Source organism: Pyrus communis, chromosome 9 (assembly GCF_963583255.1).
Source record: "Pyrus communis chromosome 9, drPyrComm1.1, whole genome shotgun sequence".
Taxonomy (NCBI): domain Eukaryota; kingdom Viridiplantae; phylum Streptophyta; class Magnoliopsida; order Rosales; family Rosaceae; genus Pyrus; species Pyrus communis.
This window is the reverse complement of record NC_084811.1, coordinates 6,552,921-6,578,408: the sequence shown is the minus strand read 5'-3', so window position 1 is coordinate 6,578,408 and position 25,488 is coordinate 6,552,921. Positions and strand designations below refer to the sequence as shown.

Genomic DNA, 25,488 nt, shown 5'->3' with positions numbered 1-25,488 from the left:
AACTGCATCGAAGTTCTTTTATTGACAATAAAATCAAATGGAAAGCAAACGAACAACCCAAATTACGTTTTTACAGTCTTAACGGATGGTAGTTCCTTATTTTTTGTAGGCAACTTGGGGGCTGGAGACTATACTTTGAAAGAAACATCACAATAAGTCGATATTTTAGGCTTATATAGCCACGGGTTCCACTAGTGTAGAAACTATAAAATCTTTTAGCACACCCTCAGGATTAGTGTAGCCATCTTCACACCTCGTTTATGTCCTTCCATGCATTATTAACTTGTCTTTGAAGTTCGATTATCGCTTCTTCTTCTGTGGCACCATATTTCTTCATGTAATAGTTCAAAGCTGAGACAAAATGTTCTTTCTTTTGCTCAAACTAGTCAGGCATGAGGATTAAGTTAAAAAAGGACCATTAATATAAGTATTAATGCAATCATAATAGTCGTGCTTGTTAGCCCTGCATGTGTAGGTTTTGTCACAAAAGAGTTTGGTGCAATTTAGAAATGAAACCACTTACTATGAGTTATATTTTATTCTGTCAGGTTAGTGTGAGACCTTTTACATTCGACAATACTTATTAATCCTATTTACATATACGATTAAGTACCTTGTGGTTCACTATGTCATTCATGAGTCTGCCAATTGTTGATGCAGCCTTTACTGCTTGAGGGGAAGTTAACAGCCAATCAAAGGAGTCTATTGTAGCTTCTTCCATTCCAACAAAGGATGTGGTTATTAGCAACAGGTAGGCGGTGTTCACGAGTGATACATGCATGTACTCATCCCATGATGGTATGTGCTTCTGGCGGAACAATTTGGCTTCATGAATTAGCCTCTAACTAGTTTTTTCATCTGACACATACCAGATCATGAGTTTATAATAATTCTTAATCATTTCTACTGTAAATTCATATTGATATCTAAATACTATAAATAAATAATTATTTGCTTCTATTCATATTGTGAAGTATTTGCAGCACGTTTTTCGGGCCTTGAACAACTTTAGACTCAAAACTAAGCTCATCTATATTGGGGATTAGTACCGCTTCTCTTGCATGGTGCATGGGATATAATTTGCCTTCACGCGCAAGCTTTTCATGAATTTCATTATATATATCCAACAACGCCCGATAGCAGACTTTTATATGCTCTGGTAGTTGATCCATGGTTGAAAAATCCCACCTGATCAGGTAATATAAATCAGTTGTGCGTAATTAGGTTAGTTTTTCCTCTTTGATCGGATGGTGATGTAATGTAAGATAGTTTATATATATAAGATGATTTCCAACTAATGATATATTTGTACCTCTCGATAGCTTCAGTAAAGAGCTCTAGTTCTTCGTATGTTCCATAAGCATCATACAAGTCATCTATAATGGATATTATAGCAGTAACTTTGCATGATGTCCTCCTAGTAAAGGAATATTGAAGCTCAAAGTAGACCGACAAACTCCAGCAGAAATAGACATCAACCAATCTGTCTCTTACAAAAGGTAGCTTGTTTGGCACGTCCAAATCCTTCCACCATCTGAGTTACAAACATAATTATTTAGTAGCTAGAGGTGGAGAATTCAACGCTTTAGCAAGTGATATATATGGTCGGTTGAGTAACTAATTAACCGTGTGAGTTCGCTTAGTTCTTTCTGATGGACTCGTTGCAGTCGGTTGAAATCCAACTTGGCGAACGTTAGGAGAGTTTCATTAGGTGATTCTCTTAGTTCCTGGTAGACAGACAAGTAGTACCTTGCTTCAACCCTTGGTTAACCCTTTCAGACCTGCTGCTTTAAGGCATGGGTTACTGTTTTCGCCAGTGGGGAGCTGTTTGGGCCCAAAATGACAATTTGGACAAGAGTAACAAAATGGGCTAAGACACTTGGTCCGGCGGTCTTCCGGGGGTATCCTCGGCCGGCTAGGCACTAGGAGTTGTCTAGTCGGTTTCGGTCGAGTCCTTTTGCGAGAAGGATGGATTTGGATAAAGGCGAAGGTTGAATCCTTGTACCACTAGAGGTGTTAAAGCTGAAGGCACTGAGAGTCAAGGAATGAATATGGTTCATTATGAAGGTGGGTTCAAAGTCCCAGTTGAATTAGGATTAGCCGAGTCCTAGTTAGACTAGCATAAGGAGTCATAATCCGAGTACGGTTCTAACTCGGCCAGGAGTGGTTTCACTGCTATAAATAGAAGAGGGAGTGCATCATTCGAGGCCTCTCCAATTCAACACAAATTGCCCTACGCAAACTCTCGCTCTACACGAAACCTCTCAACAACGTTGAGATTTTTATTTTCTTTTTCTGCCAACACATTTTCAGTTTGGATAAACAACACTGTGAAGGAAATCGGTGAACATCTTCATTTTGGATAAACAACACTGTAGCTGTAGAACCATTCGACCGTGGAACACCTTCAGTTTGGATAAATAGCACTGCGTTGAGGCCGATTGGTTATCTATCCAAGTCTCGGTCGAGAAGGATTTTCGAATCCTTATTGGCAGAGATCATCTTATTAGCCTTCTCGACGAAGTGAAGCGTTACAGATCACTGGGCTTAGCGCATTGAATGCCTAGTTGTTTTATGATTGGATATTCACAAGTAAGTTTTAGAGTTTGGCATTCTGACTGCCAAACCACATTCACCATCAAGACATACAACTTTTTTGAGTACTTGTGTCCGTATAGTTTGGTGCCAGTTCGGCGTGCTTATACTTTTACGAATATAATCACTGTGACTGAACCCGGCGTCGACGATTCGTGAACTTCGCAAGACTAGTAGCATTGTCTTTAGGCTCTAGAACCCGAAGGCCGAGACGTGTTCCTTCCTAAGCCGCAGTCGCAAGATCAAGAAGTTAGTAGCGTGTTCAACGCAATATCAACACATTTTACTCCCCAGTCGAACTCAGCCGACGAGTTGGCACGCCCTGCACACAACCGAAAGACGTAGTTAGCTTATTAATTACTCGGCATGCGCGCCATGTAGGTTTGGTAGTTTTTAGGGTCAACATTTTGGCACACCCAGTGGGACATAGTGCTAAAGCTACGAAGTTCATAACTATTGAGACACGATCAGTAAAAAGGAAAATAAGGATGGGTAAATCAGCGACTAACCTTCCACCTATGGTCCAAAACTGAGATCATAATGGCCTGTTGCAAGTACAAAATCCTCCTACTGCCATCACACCCGAAGCCATAAATGCGACACACCGAGAAAATGATGTTAGTCTCGGTGGACATGCTCGTGATGTGGAGATCACCACCAAAGCGATAAAAGCAATTTTTGTCGAAGGAATAATCGAGGACTAAGATGAGGATGGTGGCGAAGGTTCTAATCCACCGACTAGATCGTTTCTCCGGAGAAAACTTGAAGAGCAATCTCAGAATTTCAGTCAAGAAGTAAAAAACATACTTGAGGTAATCCGCAGTAATGGCAAGTCATACAACAAATTGCTCGAACTATTGGTTAGTAAAGTTTATGAAGGTGGACCCATTGATCGATCCCGACAACTTCCACTTAAGAGTAATCTGTTATTAATAATACAGGCCTGGACAGGATCTGCTCGGATCAAAATGATCGATTTGGATGAAAGAGAAGGATCAAGCAGTAGATCAGACGGATCAGACCAGAGAAAAGAAACAACATCCGTTGATATGATTGAGTTCCAAAGAATGATCGATTCGGCCTTGAAAAGGGTCGAAGTTCCCGAAATTCATCTATCCATACCTAGTTTATGTAGAGGAGTTCAAATATCCTAAAGGCTTTAAGATCCCAGATTTCAGCCTTTTTGCTGGAGAATTTTCCTTGTCTTCGTTAGAACATGTAGCACGGTTCATTGCACAATGCGGAGATGTTAATAGTGACTTCCATAAACTGCGACTATTCAACTTCTCGTTGACAGGCTCGGCATTCACGTGGTACATCAACCTCCCACCTAACTCCATCCAAAGTTGGGAGGAACTGGTCCAAAAATTCCATGAGCAATTTTATCTGCTGGGTATGGAAATGTCAGTTTCTTCATTAGCCAGGATGGCTCAAGCATCTGATGAGTCACCGATGGATTATCTTACAAGGTTTAAGTCATCCAAAAATTGGTGCTGAGTACCTTTCCCTGAAGTCGAATTTGTTAGGCTCGATTTGAATGGGTTGGACGTGGAGTACAAGAAGAAATTCTTGGGGGTAAACTTCCGTGACATGTACGAACTAGCTCAACATGTCAAGCAATACGATTATTTACTCCGAGAAGAGAAGGCTTCGAAGTCCCCGTCCAGAGGAACAATTTACAAAAACCCCACTGTCAGTTATGCATCGGTCGAAGTTGAAGAATATGCAAGTATAGACGAGGCTGAGATAATAATCGACAAACTATATATATGCAAGGCATTGGCTCATGCTAATCCTAAATATGCCAAGACTTGCTTGGTCCCTGAAGAGTCTCCCGTCAAAACAACGAAAATTTATACTTTCGACATTACTAAGGCCGACGCCATCTTCGATCAACTGCTACTTGCCAAAATTATCAAACTTCGGCCTAGACATAATATCCCCAAGGTCAAAGAATTGAAAGGAAAAACGTATTGCAACTACCATAACTTGAACAAGCACACGACAAAGTTGGATTGACAATGGTAAACTCAAGTTTCCAGAAAAGAAAATGGGCGTCGACATTGACCCATTTCCTACGGTGACAATAAACGTGGTAAATGCTCATCTGCCTAAAGACAAAGGCAAATGAAAGGCCGAGTTTGTTCCAATGCAACACGTCCTAAAGTAGAACTCTCGACCACGGCTCAAGATGGATTTATTTACAAACGAGCCGCCTAGAGATTTTTCAGAACCAGTTATCGTCGAGCCCATGTCAGACTCCAATGCAGAAAAAGCGGATTGGTCGGTGATTTTATGTAGTCATTGTAAGGCAAATGTCATCTTCACTGAGCCAAAAGAGAAACCACCTCAGGCTATAATACAACTATCGCCTTCTACAGCCGGAACGACACCTCAAAAGGTGCTCGGCACAAGACAACACCAAAGAGTTTTCAATAGGCTCGACCCTTAGACACGGATCGATGAGCCATCTTCGGCCGGACGACGCCTTGATTTCGACACATCGTTTTATAACGAAGACTATTATGCACTCAACTCTAGCAGCTCGAGTTCTTCTGTAAGCCAAAAGACCTTCAAGTTACCTGAGCCCCTCGAGCAATGGTGGTATAGTTAAAATTCTCATACCGGCATGTATACTGCACTTTCTAAATCGTATAAATGCTGGCACCAGTGAATAGACTGCATGGCTCGTCAACAAGCAACTCAGGCTACCTCGGTTACTAAATGACGGCCGAAAGAAATAACAAATAACGAAGATGATCGACATCCCCCAGCAATCACGATCGAATTACTTCACGGAAAGAAAACGATCGATCATAATTTTGAGACCATGATAGAAGAGTCTGAGAAGCGCATCAAACTCCTTTTCCAACCTGGAGAAATTAAGGCTCGTTTCGAACATCTCAGGAAGGAAGCAGAAAGCAAACTTCCTCTATTGCCTTCACAAGAACCATTAGTAAAGGTCCGACAAAATCTACAACCCCCATTTCTTGGCGAAGCCTTGAAGTACATACAGGTGTTTCACAAGAAATATTCTGCTAATGACATGTATGGCTTACCAAAGGTGTGTCAATAGGCTCTCGACCTGGCAATAACTTGCCCTGATGCCGAGCAAATTATTCAAAGGACTACTGATCTGGGGAATGAAGGCCAGGTTCCAGCATATACGAGAAGCTCGAGTTTTCAGCTTCGAGGTTGGCCCACCTCAAAGACCTCCAATATTTACAATACCATTTTGAAGTTTTCTCAGCCGTGTCTCTTTTCGGCCTGACAGCTGATGAGAAAGAGCGCATGGCACGGCTAGATGTTTACCTAAACATGAAGAATGCTCGAATTGCCTATCAAGAGTATGCCCATAAGGCGACGTAAGGACGAGACAGGTCTCCAACGTCGAGCAAACTCGAGGATAAAAATTAGAATGAAACGGGAATGCTGGGTGCACCACAGGAACAATTACTTGAAAAGAAAAATGATTAGGTCAAAGACACCCCAAAACATAACACTTTGCTCGATAGTCCGGAAGACGACAACCATAACTCGATGGGCCCTTTAGTTCTCAACAACATAAAAATCAGCATGGTCCATGTTTTATCGACTGAATTTCAGCCAATCACCTCCCAACCAAATTTCTTAGATGTTGATGTGGTTGCCGAAAAAGCAATGCAAGTGGACTTCGTCATCATGGAGGAAGACGAGCAAGTAAGCAAAGAAGACAAACTCAAAACAGCTCTTGCTGAGTTGTTTCCCCGCTCTTCCTCAGCCAATCTCTATCATTTAAAGCTGTTGTATGTCACATCTCACATCGAAGGATATCCAGTCTCCAAAATCTTCGTCGACTGCGGAGCAACGGTCAACATCATGCCCGTCTCCATATCGCAGGTAACAATCATATGACTGCATTCTTTATCGTCGACTTAAAAACTGAATATAAGGCATTGTTTGGTCGGGATTGGATCCATCAAACAGGTTGTATCCCTTCATCTTTGTATCAAGTCCTCATATTCTGGGATGGTAAATCGATCATCGTTCATCTGACCGATAGTCAGCCATTCGAAGCTAACATAATCCAAGCACGTTACTACAACAATCACGTCGGCTACATCACTTTGCACGGTCTCAACGTTGAATGACGATCGAGTCGAATTTTGGTTCAAAAAGCCATCGAGGTTGGCGCCGAGACTGTTTAACAGGATTCAGTAAGACTCGGGTTGGCTGACCTTATTACCTATCACGATGTCTGATACCAAACACGTCGAACGCTAGGTCGTAGTTTCATTTACTATGGAACGACTACTGGCCCACTGGTATACTGTTTCCAAACAACCGAATTCGGGCGTAAACCTTGTAGAGTTTCTAGTCGAATGAGATAATGGTCTCGTCTCATCCCTGGATAAGGTTCAAGCTGCCCCGGCCGAGCTCGAAGACAATCAGCCCCAAGTCAAAGACCCATTAGAGGAAATAAATATTGGAATGGCCGATCACCCTCGACCGTTATTTGTTAGTGCATTGTTACCCCAATCCATGAAAACTGAACTTAGTAAATTGCTCAATGAGTTTAAAGATTGTTTTTCTTGGAGTTATCATGAGATTCCTGGTCTAAATCGAACCTTTGTCTAGCATGAATTAAACATCAAAGCTGGTTGTAAGCCTTTTCGCCAACCCCCTTGGCGATTCTTGACCGAAGTACAACTCAACATAAAAAATGAACTAGTTCGGCTTTTAAAAGCCGGGTTTATTTAAACAGCTCGATACATCGAATGGTTGGCGAATATTGTACCAATGTTAAAGAAAAACGATACTCTATGCATTTGCATCGATTTTCGTAATTTAAATATGGCAACCCCCAAAGATGAATATCTGATGCCAATTTCAAATTTTTTAATTGACATCGTAGCCAATCATAAAATGTTGTCCTTCATGGATGGCCATGCTGGCTATAACCAGATTTTTATTGCCAAAACTGATGTTCACAAAACTACCTTTCGTTGTCCAGGGGCACTCGGGACATACGAATGGGTAGTCATGTCATTCGGCCTTAAAAATGATGGTGCCATGTACCAACGTGCCATGAATACCATCTTCCATGACTTGATTGGTACAATCATAGAGGTATATATCGACGACATAGTCGTCAAATCAAAACACCGCCGAAATCATTTAGATGACCTTCGACAAACTTTCCTTTGTATGCGCCAGCATGGCCTTAACATGAACCCAGTCAAATACGTCTTTGGCGTATCAGACGACAACTTCTTAGGTTTTCTTGTGCATCATTGTGGCATAGAGGTGGACAAAAACAAAGCTTATGCAATCATCGACGCTCCACCCGACGACCAAAAATCAACTTTAGTCTTTACTCGGCCAGATAAATTTTCTCCTTTGTTTCATAGCTAATTCAGCAGGATAAATGACGACGTTCTCTACGCTTTTGAAACTCAAGGATTTAGACAAGTTTGAGTGGTGTGAAGAACATTAAGCGGCTTTCACACAAATCAAGGTTTCCCTTACAACCTCACCCGTCCTTGTATCGCGTCGACGTGGTAAACCTCTTAAGCTATACATTTCGACGGCCGAAGAGTCCATTGGTTGCCTTCTCACACAAGACAACGATGTCGAGCGTGAACATGCCATCTTTTATCTCAGCTAAAATCTTAACTCACCTGAAATCAATTATTCAACCGTAGAAAAGCTCTGCCTAGCATTGTTTTTTGCTACGTCTAAACTCCGGCATTACATGCTCCTTTCCCTTACTCAGGTTATCGCCCGGACTCATGTTATTCGGTATATGCTCACTCGACCAATGGTCAAAGACCGAATTGGGAAATGAACAATGGCACTGTCCAAATTTAGTTTGCAATATGTGCCACAGAAAGTCGTCAAAGGGCAAGCACTTACCAATTTCTTGGCTCAATATCCTTCTTCATATGGTTTTAGGGGCAACGACGTCGAAATCGGCATGTTAGAAACACGTGACAATTATTAGACAATGTATTTTAATGGTTCTAGTACCTTAGCCTCGGCTGGTGTTAGAATCATCATTTAATCCCTAGATCAACACCGCTGGTATCTTTCTCTCAAGCTTGATTTTGATTGTACAAATAATCAGGCCGAATACCAAGCCCTTATCATCGGCCTCAACATCGTTCATGACTTAAAGGCAGCCTGCGTACTCGTCCTTGGTGGTTCAGAACTTGTGATTAACCAACTCAATGGAACTTTCCGCTGTATGAGTTGTACTCTGTCGCCCTATCACAGGGTTGCCAGAGTCGTTCGATGGTATCACGTTCAAACACATCTCCCGCATTCGAAATACTGACGTAGACAAGTTAGCTAAAATAGCCTCTGGCGCACAACTCTTGGAGGGCGAGCTAGGCTGGGCGATACCCGTAGTATAATGATCACACCCGGCCTTGTTTAATCGACAAGTTCTCCAACACGATCACATGATCCATACACGAGTAATGTCCTTACCTTTGTTGTTAGAATGAGGAGATACTATAGACATGTGTGGTGTCGAGACATTGCCAGACGATTGAAGAAGGTCAATCATGTGTTATCTCGATAACCATAATGACAAACACGACTGCAGAACAAGGGCCCATGCCTCAAATTACGTGTTATACCAGACTAAGTTGTACCGGAAGGGTGAGGATGGTTTATTGTTATTCTGCCTTAGTCCACGAGAGGCTGCTCAAGCATTGCAGAAGTACATGAAGGAATTTGCGAAGCTCATCAATCTGGATCAAGATGTGTTGGCTACTTCGCTAACATAACTATTTCTAGCCGAGTATATTGAAGGATTGTATCGAGTATGCACGAGGATGTGTAAAGTGTCAAATTCATGGGCCTATATAAAGAGTCCCGTTCGAATTACTCTATTTGGTCACCAACTGGGATGACCCTATACTCGTTGACTTATGGGCACAATGCGATGTTACCAGTCGAGCTGAATATAAACTTGCTGCGAGTAATTGAGCAAAGTAGTTTGTTCAGTGCCGAATATAACCAGGCCATGAGACAAGAGTTAGAAGATTTAGAGGAAGTTCGGCTTGATGCTTATAATTTATTGGTGGCATAGAAAAAAATTACTGAGTGAGCCTATAATCAATGAGTCAAACAAAAAACATTCGGCGAAGAGGAGTTAGTTTGGCAAACCATGTTGCCCATAGGAATCAAAGATCCTAGATTTGGAAAATGGTCGCCGAATTGGGAAGGACCTTTCATCGTCCACAAAGTTCTTGACAAAGGGGCTTGCCATCTTAAAGACCGAACCAGTCTAATTCATAAACTACCAATCAATGGGAAATTTTAAAAGAAGTATTATCCAGTCACTTGGGAGATGTAAGGATAAAAAGTTCATTTCATTAGTTTTGCAAAAAAAAGGAGTACAAGTGAAGTTACAAAAAATTTCCTAAAGGCAAAATCCTAAGGGGTCGAAAAAAGGAAAGCTTCAAGAGAGGCCTTTAGTTCTAACCACTTACTTCACCCATTGTGACTTCGGCTTGCCTTATTCTTTTTTTGAGCTAAAGTTGATGTATCTGCCTTGTGTCAGTCGCGAAGTCTGTTAGTTGAGCCTTATTTGCTTCAAAATCCTTTTTGAGATCCGAAGCAACAGCTAACCTTTACCGTTGAAGTTCGGCGATTTGACGTCGTAGCTCGCCAATTTGATGATCAAGGTCGGCCAACCGCATTTTCTTTGCCTTTATGGCCTCAACCTTTGGCCAAATGGCTTTATGAGCAATTTTTGCCGCATTTAGGTTGTCCTCGACCCGTAAGTAGTAAAGTACTGCAGGGTCTTCACAAGGAGATTGGATAAGTGGACGACACTTTCGTTGCTCAACAAGCCACCGATTGCAAAATTGTTCAAGCACTCTCCTACGGAGTTGAGGCTTTTACATTGAAGGACTTGCGAAGCCTAAAGGGATAGGAGTTCCTACAACTTGGCAAAGACATTGGATTCTGCCGCAGTTGCGGAAGGCTCAGCTGTGGTGGTAGATGGCCCGAACACTCCAGAAGTACTCAAGAAGAGAGCATTGAGCTCGACTTCCCATGGAGGCTACACATGAAAGGATTTTAGAAAGGAAAAAAAAAAAGGAAAATTGGAGAAAAATGGTAGAGAGAATTTGTTTTAGACTTGCCGAGAAGAAACTTCGACCATGTCCCTGGTTCATTGTTCGAACCTAGAGAGCTTATTGGTCGAGCTTAGTGTTTAAGACTGATTCTCAATTCCTGCGGCCGATGAAGGTTATCTATGTTCAATGGCTACTTAGGTGGTCGGGAAATGTATATAACACCCTTCGGCGCATAAATTTTTTGATGAAACGAGTAATTGGGCACTTGACATGTAATATCTTTTTGGTTTAGAATTCTAAAGCAGGAAGTTAACAGCAAGGTAATGAAGGTTCTTACAAAGACCAAAGTAACCTCCTGTGGATCTGGTATTAGGGATGAATCGACATCTCTGCCGTCGTTTTCGTCTCCACAATAAGTGCAGCTTCATGCCCCGCATTTGCTTTGGTAGCAGGAGAGTTGACTTGACCAGTTGTTTCGATCATCGACTGAGGAATGGTGGGTGACAGCTCAGTCGGTTGGGGGTACTTCACTGACAAAGGTTCTTCAATCTCGTCCCCCTAAACAGAAAGGGGTTGTTCATTAGTTGAGATGTTCAATTAAATAGAAAATTACTAACAAGAATGGTTGTACCTCTTCTTCGACGATGATTATTGGTTTCTTTTTTGGATTTGGGGATAGGTTCTTCTCAGCCTGAGTGGCCATTTTTCTAACAGCGGCAGCTACTGGAATGACCGCAGGAGTAACAACCAACCCCAAAATTACATGCCCCTCGACCAATGGAATGACGAATGGTTCGACCACGGCTGGAACAATAGGGAGGAACTTCAGTCATCTGAGCCATCAGAAGATTTTGCGGTTTTCTCACCGAGACCTCGACGGCAGGGGGAGGAAGAGATACGCTAGGAGAAGTTGCCCTTGTTGTTTGACTTGAGATCACAAGAATCTCTCGTTCCCTTTACTTTGCCTTCTTCTTGATGCGTTTTTGGGGTAGGGCAACATTACCAGCCGTTCCTATCTCTATGCGAGGCTGTTTGCTTGGTGTGACCACTACAATAGTGGCCGCCAATGGGGTAGGAGAGTTTGCGGAATCTCGAACAGTTGCAACCTTCTTTGGAGGAGTAAGCTTCTTTTTTGTTGCAACCATCGCGACCGTGTCGGCCCACTTTGTTGGATGACTCACTGAAAATAAACTCACGTTAGGATAAAATTTTTGAGCAAGAGAGAAATAATTAAAGGACGTATACCTTGGGCTACTTCTTTGGATTTTGGGGTGGGAGCTTTCTTTGGATGGTCGCTGAAGATCTTTTTGACGACATCCTCGACTGGTGTGCCAAACAATTCTTGGATGTATGCGTCCCACCAATCAGCAAAAATGCTAGTGCTGTGAGTTTCAGGGACGTTCGGCTGAAGGCGGAGTTTCGTGCACCTTTCTTGAAATTCTTGCTCGGCCTCTCTACACTCTCTTTCTGATGAACCAGAGATTTAGAAAAGATTAAGAGATGAGTAAAGGCGCAGGGTATCCTTGGAGGTAGCCAAGTTGCTGAACAGTAAAGTGGGAGTGGTAGACTTCCCAACTTGCACGCCGACCATCACAGCCGAGAAGAAGGTCGCAAGCTAGCACGAACGCCTTCCAGTTTTGTTAAAGATCGGCGTCTTTGGTCTTATCCTATGCCGATGATGGAAGTTTGATGGAAGAGGGGTACATTTGACGACAGCAGATCAGGAGCTCGTCGTCAGAGAGATCTTCTAGGCCGAAGAAGTATTTAAAGACTTATTCAGCCGAGTGAGGATGAGCTAGTCTAAAAGCCAATTAAAGACCTAGAGCTTCAGTGGTTTTCAAGCTAGGGATTCTGGCCTAAGGGTGGCGAAGTAGACTTGCAGGCAGAGTTGGAAAACCCAGAGTGGGCTGTTCTAGTGTGGGTCGATATTAGTGATGGTCGTTTCGGCCAAGCAACGCATGAGGTTGGCAAGGATGGCCGAGCTAAAAGCTAGGGTGTGACCACTGGCCAGGGCCTCAGCCACTGGCATGTTTTCGATCAAACATTTATTCGACTTGGTACAAACAATAAATTTGTTGTACTAGTAGAATAGGAATGCTTCATGTTCCCCATTTTGTAGGACTTCATCCCCTCGGCTAGCAAAGTGGTAAATGAAAGTGTTATAGTTAAAGAAGTTCTTGTGTAGCTTTTGGACTTCTTCTTTTGGGGTTTCTTGGTTTTTCTTTTTTAGGGCTTCGACGACACGTTCTTCAAATAATGCTTTAAGGTCTAAGTTGAATTGACACCCAGGAAGGACGACATCAACCAAAAGACCAGATGGAGAAGTGTCAAGGATGGCCAATATGTCGAGCACGGTGGGGCCAATGGGGCTGAGAGGGAGTACCATTGTGTTGGTGGTCGAACACCAAAAACTTAAGGCTGCCGTGAGAAGCTCCCGGTCCATAGCAATCTCAATAGTTGAGAGCTTAATATCATCATAAATGCCAAGAGTCTTCCATTCTGTGTTGAAGAACTCCTCCATTCGTTCAACCCAAGCTGCCCAGGATGCAGTGGTCGAGGGTTAAGCTCCTTAAGACCTGGCCGAATCCTACTTCGACCAATCATACCCTTGGAGCAATGGTTTCAAACAATGGGTTTTGAGCATTTCATTAATGGTCTTTGGGACTACATCATTGAAAAGAAGTCCCAATATCTGGTGGGAAGCAATTGAATTGCCTTCAAACCATAAGGTCTTGATAGCATTTCGGTCAATGAAGTCTTTGCACTTGGCACACTCCTCAGAAAGCTTGGTGATAAAAGTGTTGGAAACCATTGTTGAAGAACTCAAGGATTTTTCTGGGTTTAGGATTTTTCTGAGATTAGAAGTTTTCTGTGTTTCGAAATCTTCTGGGTTATGAGAACAAATGGCAATAAAGATTCAACAATTTTGAAAGCGTAAAGTTTGAATGGAAAAAAGCCGGGTATTTATAGGTATTCTAGAAGGAAGATCAACCGTTTGATTTTCTAAATAAGGGGTATAATCGACCGAAGAATTTGATAATCATGATGGATATTTAGAAGACAAAGGTAAAAGGACCGAGGTTTTCGTGGTTTGAGGATGCATGTTTGTGTGTGACGACAGATTTAATGGAAAATAAACATTTCGATGATTATATGTTTAATGATAGACGAGTAGGTTGAGGAGTCACCACGTGGCAAAGCATGTGAAAAAATTAAGATCGTGTGATCGTGCTTCATAAATGCACCTGAGTGGATGGGATATTCAGAACTTTTTGTTGTCTTCCAAACATACTGATTTCATTTCTTCAAGGTCGAAACTCGGCCAAAAAGTTAAAGGCCAAAGACCTAAAAACCAATAGGGCATTGTTTAGGCCTAAAATGACAATTTGGGCTGAGAGTAACAAAATAGGCCAAAACTCTTGGTCCGGCTGTATTCCGGGGGAATCATGGGTCGGCTAGGCACTAGGAGTTGTCTAGTCAGTTTCGGTCAAGTCCTTTTGTGAGAAGGATGGATTTGGATAAAGGCGAAGGTTGAATCCTTGTACCACCAGGGGTGTTAAAGCTAAAGGCACTGAGAGTCAGGGAATGAATCTGGTTCATTATGAAGGTGGGTTCAAAGTCCCAGTTGAATTAGGATTAGCCGAGTCCTGGTTAGATTAGGATAAGAAGTCCTAATCCGAGTGTGGTTCTAACTCGACCATGAGTGGTTTCACTGTTATAAATAGAAGAAGGAGTGCATCATTCAAGGCTTCTCTAATTCAACACACAAACTGCGCTGCGTAAACTCTCGCTCTAAGCGAAACCTCTCAACAACCGTGAGATTTTTATTTTCTTTTTCCGCCAACAGATCTTCAATTTGGATAAACAACATTGTGAAGGTAACCAGTGAACATCTTCAATTTAGATAAACAGCACTGTAGCTGTAGAACCATTCGACCGCAGAACACCTGCAGTTTGGATAAACAGCACTTAGCTTTCTTGGCAAAATGAGGTGTTACAGATTACTGGGCTCGGCGCATTGAACGCCGAGTTTTTTGATGATTGGATATTCACAAGTAAGTTTTAGAGTTCAGTATTCTGACAGCCGAACCACATTCACCATCAAGACATACATCTCTTTTGAGTACTTGTGTCCGTATAGTTTGGTGCCAGTTTGGCGTGCTTATACTCATACGAATATAATCACCGTGACATAACCCGACTCCGATGATCCGTGAACTTCGCAAGACTAGCAGCCTTATCTTCAGGCTTTAGAACCCAAAGGCCGAGACGTGTTCCTTCCTCAGCTGCAGTCGTAAGATCGAGAAGTCAGCAGGGCGTTCAACGCTACATCAACATATTTTACTTCCCGGCTGAACTCGGCCGACGAGTTGGCACATCCCGCACATAACTCAAGGACGTAGTTAGCTTATTAATTACTCAGCCTGCGCGCCACGTAGGTTTGGTAGTTTTTAGGGTCAACAGGAACTTAAACCGTATGTAGCCGATTCAAGATGAGTGGTGGTCAAGGTTAGTGGCTCATCTAGTATCTCCTCTCCATGTATCCTAAACTGTGTGGCTTCATATAGGCTTAATAGTTCTACAACATCATCAATGAGTGATTCCTTGAATTTTCCGTCACCGTCCTTGAACTTGTTGAATATATCTGCTTGACCAACAAAATGGAAAATACATAATCTCAATTATTCAAAAAAAAAAAAAAAAAAAAAAAAAAAAAAAAAAAAAAAACCTATGACCAGGACCACCATCCTAGAGTACTTGCCGCATGAAACGTTATAATCTTGTTGTCTAAGCAATCGAAAACGAAGAGCAGTAGTGTACAGATCATCCAAAATTTGTTCAATCTCATTTCCAAAATGGTAAGACACACCTATGCGTTGAATGTCATCAATGAAGTTCAGCTTTTGTGAAACATTTTCAAGCGATGTCGGTAGCATCCTTCTCACTTCTTCCTTCAGTTCTTGTACATGTTGTTCAAGTTCAGCATCCATTCCCTCCGGAGGATCACATTGATTTGAGAAAAAAGAAAAGCATAACCCTTATGATATGGTTGAATGAGGAGGTTTCCAAATACAAAAGATGTAGACTACATTATAAGATAATTATACGTTTGGTAACACATTAGAAAACGCATAACCTTATGCTGTCAATTTCTAAAGTGTAAATTTAACTTTGGTAGTTAGATTCATTACATGTTTGCAATGTTAAGAGAAGGAAAGTTAGATAAAATGATTTTGAATCATATAGAGATGAAATTAATTAGCAATCTTAATCAGTTAAAGTACCCATTGTATTTTTTTTTAATTTCAAATTTAACTTCCAGTCGAATAATAATAATGTAGGGATCAAATTAATAGTTTATTGTACTAAGAAAGAAGTCTTACCAAAGAAGCATATGACAGAAAATGGTCGCCCCTGATGCTGGGAGAACAAGTGGCTGAAGGCTTTAGGCCGATGAACATTAAAAGTGTCATTTGGGTTTGAAGATTGAGATAGTGGAACCTCGATTGAAGACATATTTCAAAGATTTCAAACCTGAAGCGAACTAGCCAAATGTTAATGCTTTATAATATCACTGGCTAGCCAACGCACCAACATAAATAAAAATATTTATAGAAATTTTTCCCAGTCATCCTGGTTTTTTAACCTTTTTTTTTTTTTTTTTCCTCTGTCAAGGTCATATTAACATGAAAATGTAATATTACATCTATGTCTCTTATTTAGACGATTTGCTATCTTATGTGATTGGATTTCAATTGTTTTTTGACGCAGGGTAGTCCTCACAATATCGCACACAACCCATTAAATAGGACACAAAATAATACGATACGAAAAATTAAATATTTAGATTGAGGTTTATTGGGTTCAGGTTGAAATGAGTGGAGTTGTTAGTGACATGAACTAACAAACTGATTTAGTGTTACCCACATATATCCGTTTCAACCTGTTGAAAACATGGCTCTTTTAAATAACTTTTTACAGTACATGCTTATAGCTGGATATTTTAGGCTTGTTCAAGTTTAAGTTTGAATTGTATTACTAGCTTAATGAGTTGACACAGCACAAACCACTAAGATAATGAATAAACATGAACACAAAAACCAAAACTAGTTTCTCAAGTAGTTTGTTGAGCAATCATTTTTTAATATAAACATGCGATTCACTCTAGTTTCCAAAAAAAAACATGTGATTCACTCTTTTCCTGCGTATGTAAAGTCCCACAATCAGCCCAATTTCAAAATACGTCACCCTTCAATCCATTTTTTGTGTGAAATTCGTGGCCTGGTGCCCTCCACTCTCCATTATATCACTAACACACTCATGTGGCCAATGTTGGAATATGATCATGATGGGAGATGTTGAAATATAATCACAACGATGTTGGCTTTATTATGTGTGTATTTGATGTTGGAGGTGCATCATAAGATTGGAGTACTGATATACACTTAACCAAAGGGTGTGATAAGAAGCATGACTTATCATAAGAGTTATACCCTTTTATAAATGATGTGTCTTATCATGAAACGATAAGATCATTTAGAGAAGTCTTACTACTCTATGGAAATGGTATGATGAAGTCTATAAAATAAGGATTCATTCCTCTAGACAAATTATCAAACGTAAAACATATTTTCTTCTTCCCTTTGGTATGCTATTTCATCCTTGCTACTACCACATAGTAAAGCCAACATCATCATGATCATATTCCAACAGCCAAAACATTTGGTGAGAAAGGTGGACGCAAAGAAAACGTTTGTGATGGAGAATTCGCAGTTGGGGACGACGGAGGGCCCGGAGATTATTCCATAGTGATGATAGCCTCAACATCGTCTGTCGGGAAGAATGAAAAATTTAAAGGAAAATATAAAAAATCTAACCAGCAACCACACCAACTCTTTTCCAACCCCTTTCCGTCAACCACATCATGCCGGCGGCTGCAACCTTTCTCCTCCTTGCCACCTGCAAAATCTCATCTCTCTCAAATCATACCAAGCATCCCATCTCTCTAATCATACCGAGCATCCCATCTTGGACAACGACCATAACCCTAAAGGATCCAATTCCAGGAGATTCCTATTTAATTTCACCCATCAGCCTTCTCTTGCACATAAGGCCATCTCCAACCGACCTGGTCAAAGGGTTATAAGGCTAAAAATAGCTTGAAATAACACGAAATTCGTCTCCAACCGAGGGCTAGGCCAAAGGGCTCGTGGGCCCTATCGGGCCAAAAATGGAAATCATGCCAACCGGATGGCCCAAAGGAGCCAATCGGTTAGCCCAAAGGATCTAGCCAGCTAGCCCCTAGCCAGCCTAAGTTTCAAACTCCAACGGCTAGCTGACGCCAGGTTACTGCTGGATTTGATTTTTTTTTTTTTTTTTTTTTTAAATAGTAACTACCTAAGCCATTAAACTTAAACAACATAATCTCCACCCTAGTTCTACTTGGGGAGTTATTCAAACTTAAACAACATGAAACTTAAGCAACACGTGTCACTTGAAATCCTATTCGAAAATTTATTGAGATTACATCTTGACAAGAAATCTGGAGAGTTACTCACTTTAGCGACATGTGTCACTTGAAATCTTATTTGAAAAATTATTGAGATTACATATCGATAAGAAATCTGGAGAGTTACTCACTTTAGCGACACGTGTCACTCAAAATCCTATCCAAAAATTATTGAGATTACATCTTGAAAAATTATTGAGGTAGTTTAATTTAAGTAACCATATTAATTCAATTAAAATAATAAATTATCTTTGGCCTATGGCCTTTTGACCCTCTCAGTTGGAGATGGTAAGAAATATGGCATGATACTATTCATTAAAATATTAATTTCTTAGAGGGCTATAGGGTTAAAGGGAGCCATCTGGCCCTCCTTCGATTGGAGATGGTCTAACTACTTCATCATCAGGGTTTAGGGGAAAGAAATAAGATATTTGTCGATTTGCTTCTGAATTATATAGAGGTGTCAATTTTTATCTAACCTTTGTTTGTAGCCAATTATTTTTCATAAATTTTTATAATTAACTAATTTTTCCTCTAAATTTAAATTTAATCGATTGCCCTCTACAATATTATAAATAGCCAGTTTGTCGATTATAGGGTTGTCATTTTATTATTATTTTTATTACAAATAAAAAAGCAAGAGATTTAACGGAGTTAAGCTACTGCTTTTGACAAGGCCAGCAGATAGGAACTCGGTTTTGAGATGGAGGTTTTAGTCGGCAAGCCTCAAAAATTTTCTTCTCAGCCGCCGACTCCTCCTTTGGCTAGGGTCGGTGGCAGCCAATCCTCCAATTCTCAGCCCTCTTCTCTCTTTCCCCAACCTTCTTCTCATTTTCCTTACCTTGCTGTCTATTTTTTTCGGCTGTATTTAGTTTAAACTAATGTCTCTCTGTCCTTTTTTTACGCCTTGTCTCAGTTTATCCTGCAATTGTCTCAAATCTGCCATTTTCCTCTCCAAATGGTAAAGTGGTCTTGTTAATTATTACGAAAGTAAAAAGTCGATTCCTAAGAGCTCGCAATAACGTCCCTTGAGTGGACATTCCATGAGACTCATCAGGGTGCTTAGAAACTTACGCTTAAGAGAAATTAACACAATGTTCCCAAAAAGGACGTCACACAGATTGATATCCTCAGTTGGTAAGATACATCTCTGGTTTTAGGGGTTTAAGAAATGATTTCCTCAAGTGGTGAAACATGTCTTCCTATATTGGGTGACTTTAAAGACATTTTTTTTTTTTTAAGTTTGTCTTTGCTGTGTCAGAAAGAAGATATTTGATGATTGCTACTTTAGCATAGTTACCAACGGCGATCAACAATTATTACCGTCTAAAAAGGTATGTCTGGGGTCTTGTCGGAATAGCTTGAGTGCTTAGGGAAGACATTGACATTACATCATGTTTAATGTAGCACATTAACTGACCAACGTTCATGTACAAGACGATAACATGAATACATATAACACTTGAGGGGCAAAGACATTGCTTTTATGAGGAATTAAGAATGACTTCGGTGTTTTGTGAAAAACTGTCTGGGGTATAAGCGAAACATTTTTGAGTGAATGTCTTCAATAACTACAATAATAATTTGATGATTTCCATTCTTGTGCTGTACAATTTTTCGATGGGTCGCGCCACAATACGCCCTTGCGAATGCGAGAACGAGAGGATGATGATAGTGTATGTGAATGTGAGGATACCATCCTATTTGGGTGAGTGGGAGATGTTAGATTTATTTAATATTAATTAAGTAAATATCCTCCCATATTAGTGGGAAGGATTGGAATAATATCTCCTGGGAAATACTCCAAGAATGGTGGCATTTGGTTTGGTGAGCAAGCATATTCTTCTACACCCTAAGCCTTACATGACCACTATAAATAGAGGCCATAAGGAGAGGGTTATTGCTAGAGAAACACAGCAGCCACTCCATAGTCTCCATAGCCGAAATTCCTAGAGGAATTTCTCACTCACACCCCTAATGTAAATCTCTCCCAACGTGCTCCGTATAGCAAGGTGTAGGGAGAGAATTATGTAGGTTGGATCCTAATGCTAGAGTATAGGGTACGTAGGCAATCTAGTTGGGCTAGATGCAACCTAGTTACACAAATGGCGGCGTTTGTGCTCGCCTACAATGAAAGCTCGTAAGAAAGAGACGTTGGTTCGAAATTCGTCAATTCCACTAGGTATAATCTAAACGAATTCTATATATATTACTGCCTATATTTCCTACAGTAATGATGATGATGATGATAATGATGATGATGGATTATACAAGCACCCTTTTTGAGATATTTAGGGTTGTCTTCACAATGTATTTTAACAATCTAAACCATCTATCTTTTATATCTGCATGACCAACGAAATGGAAAATACAAAACCTCAAGAAGCATTTAGATTTAAAAAAAAAAAAAAAAAAAAAAAAAAAAAAACTATATGACCATACCACCATCCGAGGGTACTTACCGCATGAAACGTTATAACCTTGTTGTCTAAGCAATCGAAAACGAAGAGCAGCAATGTGCAGGTCATCCAAATCATAAGAGTTCTTGTGAATTTTTTGTAAAATTTCTTCAATCTCATTTCCAAAATGGTAGGATACACCTAAGCGCTGAATGTCATCAATCAAGTTCCACTTTTGTGAAACATTTTCAACTGATGTCATTAGCATCCTTCTCACTTCTTCCTTTAGTTCTTGTACATGTTGTTCAAATTCTGCATCCACTTCCTCCACAGGATCACATTCATTGAAGAAAGAAGAAAACGGAAAACCTTTATGATGTGTTTGAATGAGGAATTTTCCTTGTATCAAAATATATACTACATTATAAGATAATTATAAATCTGATAACTATTAATATGAAGAAATATAGCAGCCATTGAAACAAAATTGAAGGTTTTAAAGAGAGAGAGAGAGAGAGAGAGAGAGAGAGAGAGAGAGAGAGAGAGAGAGAGAGAGAGAGAGAGTACAGAGAGAAGAAGAGAATTCTATATTTCTTGGTTGGAAAGATACTACAACGATTCTAACAATACTAACTAACTCTTATGCTTATCAAGTGACAAGTGTATCAATTCACACCATCCATACACTCTATTCCCTAACATGCCCCCTCAAACTCATGATTAGAAGGTCCAAGCATGAGATTGCAACAATGAGTATGAAAGAGTGGAGAGCTGAGTCCCTTTGTAAGGAAGTCTGCAAACTGCTCAAAAGATGAAACAAATTGAACTAACAGTTTCTTGCTAGTTATGTCAAAATCTGAAATCTAAAATCTTTTTGGAAAGTAATCATTGCAATTGGAAAGTGAAGAATCAGGTCACTTCTGCATAAAAGACTCTGCAATAAGAAAATCTTCCTAGCATCTGGAACTTGTATTTTACCACTATACCGTGTGTACCATGATACCCAAATCAACGTAGACCTGGTGCCCCCACCTTTATCACAAGTTCTCATATGATAGCCTAACTGAATATCAAATATACTTCGACCATTGCATAGCCAAAATACATAAAATCCTCTGAACTCATGTGCAACAGTTTGAGCAGGAACACTAATTTCCGTCTTATTGTCAGAGTTAAGAACTAGAAATATCACTTGAATACACTGTTGTAAACCCACTGAAATCAACTGAGATTCTGCTCCTTCCTTGTCAATACATTCCACAACTTGGTCCTTGGCAGTGAAGAGCAAAAAATGGAGAGATGCCATGAATGCAGAGATTGAGGCCATTGAACGTAATAAAACATGGGATCTGACTGTTCTACCTGAAGGAGTGAAGACCATTGGAGTTAAATGGGTTTTTAAAACAAAACTCAATGAAAGTGGTGAGATAGATAAGTGCAAGGCTAGACTTGTGGCAAAAGGATATGCGCAACAATATGGGATTGATTACACAGAGGTTTATGCTCCAGTTGCAAGACTAGATACCATACGTTTGGTAATTGCCCTAGCAGCTCAAGAAGGTTGGAGTATTTTTCAGCTTGACGTAAAGAGCGCATTTCTGCATGGTGAGCTTAGTGAAGAGGTGTTTGTTCAACAACCTCAAGGATATGAGAAGAAGGGCGAGGAACACAAGGTTTATAAGCTGAATAAGGTGTTGTATGGTCTCAAACAAGCTCCACGAGCTTGGTACAGCAAGATTGAGGCCTATTTTGCTAAAGAAGGCTTCGAAAAGTGTCAGTATGAACACACCCTTTTCACAAAGTCGAAGGAAGAAGGTAAACTTTTAATTGTCAGTCTTTATGTTGATGATTTAATTTTTACCGGGAATGACAAGAGCATGTGTGAAGAGTTTAAGAAGTCGATGATGTTAGAATTTGACATGTCTGACTTGGGAAAGATGAGATATTTTCTGGGGATTGAAGTACTACAAAATTCTAATGGAATTTATGTGTGTCAAAGAAAATATGCTCATGAAGTTTTAGAAAGATTTGGCATGGACAGAAGCAACATGGTGAAGAACCCCATAGTTCCAGGTAGCAAATTGTCAAAGGACGAAAAAGGAGCTAAGGTTGATGCAAGCATGTTCAAGCAGGTGGTTGGTAGTCTTATGTATTTAACTGCAACCAGACTGATTTGATGTATGGTGTGAGTCTTATTAGCAGGTTCATGTCGTGTCCTACAGAGCAACACTAGTTGGCAGCGAAAAGACTGCTAAGATATCTGAAAGGAACGACTGATCTGGGGATTTTCTACAAGAAAGGAGGCTGTAAGCAACTCACAGTCTATTCAGATAGTGATTTTGCTGGAGATGTAGATGATCGTAAAAGTACATCGGGGTGTGTATTCATGTTTAGTTCTGGAGCGGTGTCATGGTCATCCAAAAAACAGCCTGTGGTTAGCCTATCCACCACTGAAGCCGAATACATTGCAGCTGCCTCATGTGCTTGTCAGTGTGTTTGGTTAAGAAGAGTTTTAGCTAAGCTTGATCATGAGCAGGAGAAATGCACTATAATTCTGTGTGATAACAGTTCAACTATAAAACTCTCCAAGAATCCTGTTCTTCACGGTAGAAGCAAGCACATTGACATCAGGTTTCATTTTCTTCGTGAATTGGTAAGAGATGGTGTGGTTGATCTGAGACATTGTAATACTGAAGACCAGGTAGCTGACATTATGACAAAGCCGCTCAGGTTGGAGGTGTTTTTAAAGCTTCGTAGTTTGCTGGGCGTGTGTGAAGTTCCTAATATAAACTGAATGCATTCTGCATACAGTTTAAGGGAGGGAATGATAGATCCGATCTTTTAGCTATTTCAGTTTGTTAATAAGTCCTTTTCTTCAGGGATTAGTGGTTAGAGCTTTGACGATTCCCTCTTAGTCTGTTACCACGTTTTAGGTTGTTGTAAACGTGGGCTGTTATTTTGATTTTATCTCTTTGTAAAAGGCTATATATGCCTACAGTTTGTTTGCAATAAACAAGGACTTTCATTCAAACTCGTGTGGTATAATTTGTTCTGAGTGTTCTTAACATAAAGATCAAACACCTAGTGTGCCAAACTTTGTAGAAAGTAGAATACATATATGGGCAATCGGAGATGCCCACAAAACAGAGAAGACACAAGCACCAATACCTTATGTGCAAGAATATGTAGACTGAAGATCGCACAAATAACCCGAAATGCCCAAAAAAAAATCGAGAAGAAATCTTGATACTCAAAATCAACACCAGATTTGGGTGGCCATAAGAGAGTTCATTTCGGCAAAGACCCCAAGACAGGTGCAGAAGAGTCCAGAGCGCTTGAGGAAATTACAGAGAGAACGTAGAAGAAAGAATTGGATAGCGGAAGCAAAGAACTATGGATAAAGAAATTTTGCGACTAAGCTTCTTTGGCTCTTGATACCATGTTAATACGAAGAAATACAACAACCATTGAAACATATCTGAAGGTTTTAGAGAGCGAGAGCACAGAGAGAAGAAGAGAATTCTATATTTCTTGATCGGAAAGATACTACAACGATTCACTAATATAAAGGTGTTTGTTTATTTATTTATTTTTGGTAATATATAAAGGTGATTTGTACAACTAATCTCTACAATCGTATCACTTCAGAGCACTTCTATCCATCTCAAATCCCTGGGAGATATTGGATTAGATTCTCTCCCTCCCCCAAACTCCACCACCGCATCCCAATCCACCGGGCTCTGTGGGAGCCTAGTTGCTCACCTAGGCTAAATCAACTAACCTAGCCCCCTAGGTCATGTGACGAAAGCTGACAAGCTGACGTTAGCAATAATTAAAAAATTAATAAAAAATAATTAAAAAAACAAAAATAATTAAAAAAAAAGTAATTAGAAATACAAAAATTTAGAAAAATAATACTTTTTTTTTTCTATAAATACCTAACCATGTTCTTCCATCCTACCTCACATTTCAATATTTTCAAACACTATCAACCAATCTTTTATTATCATCTAAAATTAAAAGTAAAATTATCTTTTATTATTTTATAAAAAAATTTAGTAATATTTTAATACAAATTGCCTAGGCTATTGAGTTTAGGGGTGGATATGCAATTGACCAGTTACTATTCATTAAATACATTTACTTTTCACTTGCGGGGATTGAATTGGCTATTGTCCGGTGAGCCTTTTAGGGATGGAAATGCTCTAACAGATCTAAAAATACTAACTCTTATGCTTATCAAGTGACAAGTGTATCAATCCACATCATCCATACACTCTATTTCCTAACAGTAACTCTTAGTATGCGCCCGTTGGCAAATAATTTAGAGAAAATTTTGGCAAATAATTGTTTCATACGCACCCCCACATGGAGTTAATCATCAAGCTTTTTTTTTCTTTTTTTATTTTTTATTATTATTATTATACACTTAGTTATCTTTCATGACAGTTGTATGAATATATAAAGTCATGCATTATAGTAGAGATTAAATTACTCTTTTAGGACTCTTTGTTTTTTCTACAAAAAAATTAAAATTTTATTTTCACTCGAATAATAATGTAGGGATCAAATTAATAGTTTATTGTAGTAAGAAAGAAATTAGAAAGAAACATGTCTTATCAAATCAAACTTCTGTAACACTGAGTGATGCCACTATAAACAAATTCGAAGAAACATGTCTTACCAAAGAAGCATATGACAAATATGGTTGCCCCAAATGCTGGAAGAAAAAGTGGCTGAAGGCCGAGACCGATGAACATTTAAAGTGTCATTTGGGTTTGAAGACTGAGATAGTGGAACTTCGACAGACATATTTCAAAGATTGCAAACCTTAAGCGAACTTGCCAAGTGTTAATTAGTGTTTTTTGTATCAACACACAGTTGGGCAAAAGATCTACTAGTGGTTACTGTG

General features: G+C 40.0%; 1 pseudogene; it reads right to left on the bottom strand.

Annotated features, from left to right (window-relative positions):
• Positions 1-171: 171 nt before the first annotated feature.
• Positions 172-25,388, bottom strand: LOC137744140 ((-)-germacrene D synthase-like; annotated as a pseudogene).
• Positions 25,389-25,488: the final 100 nt, after the last annotated feature.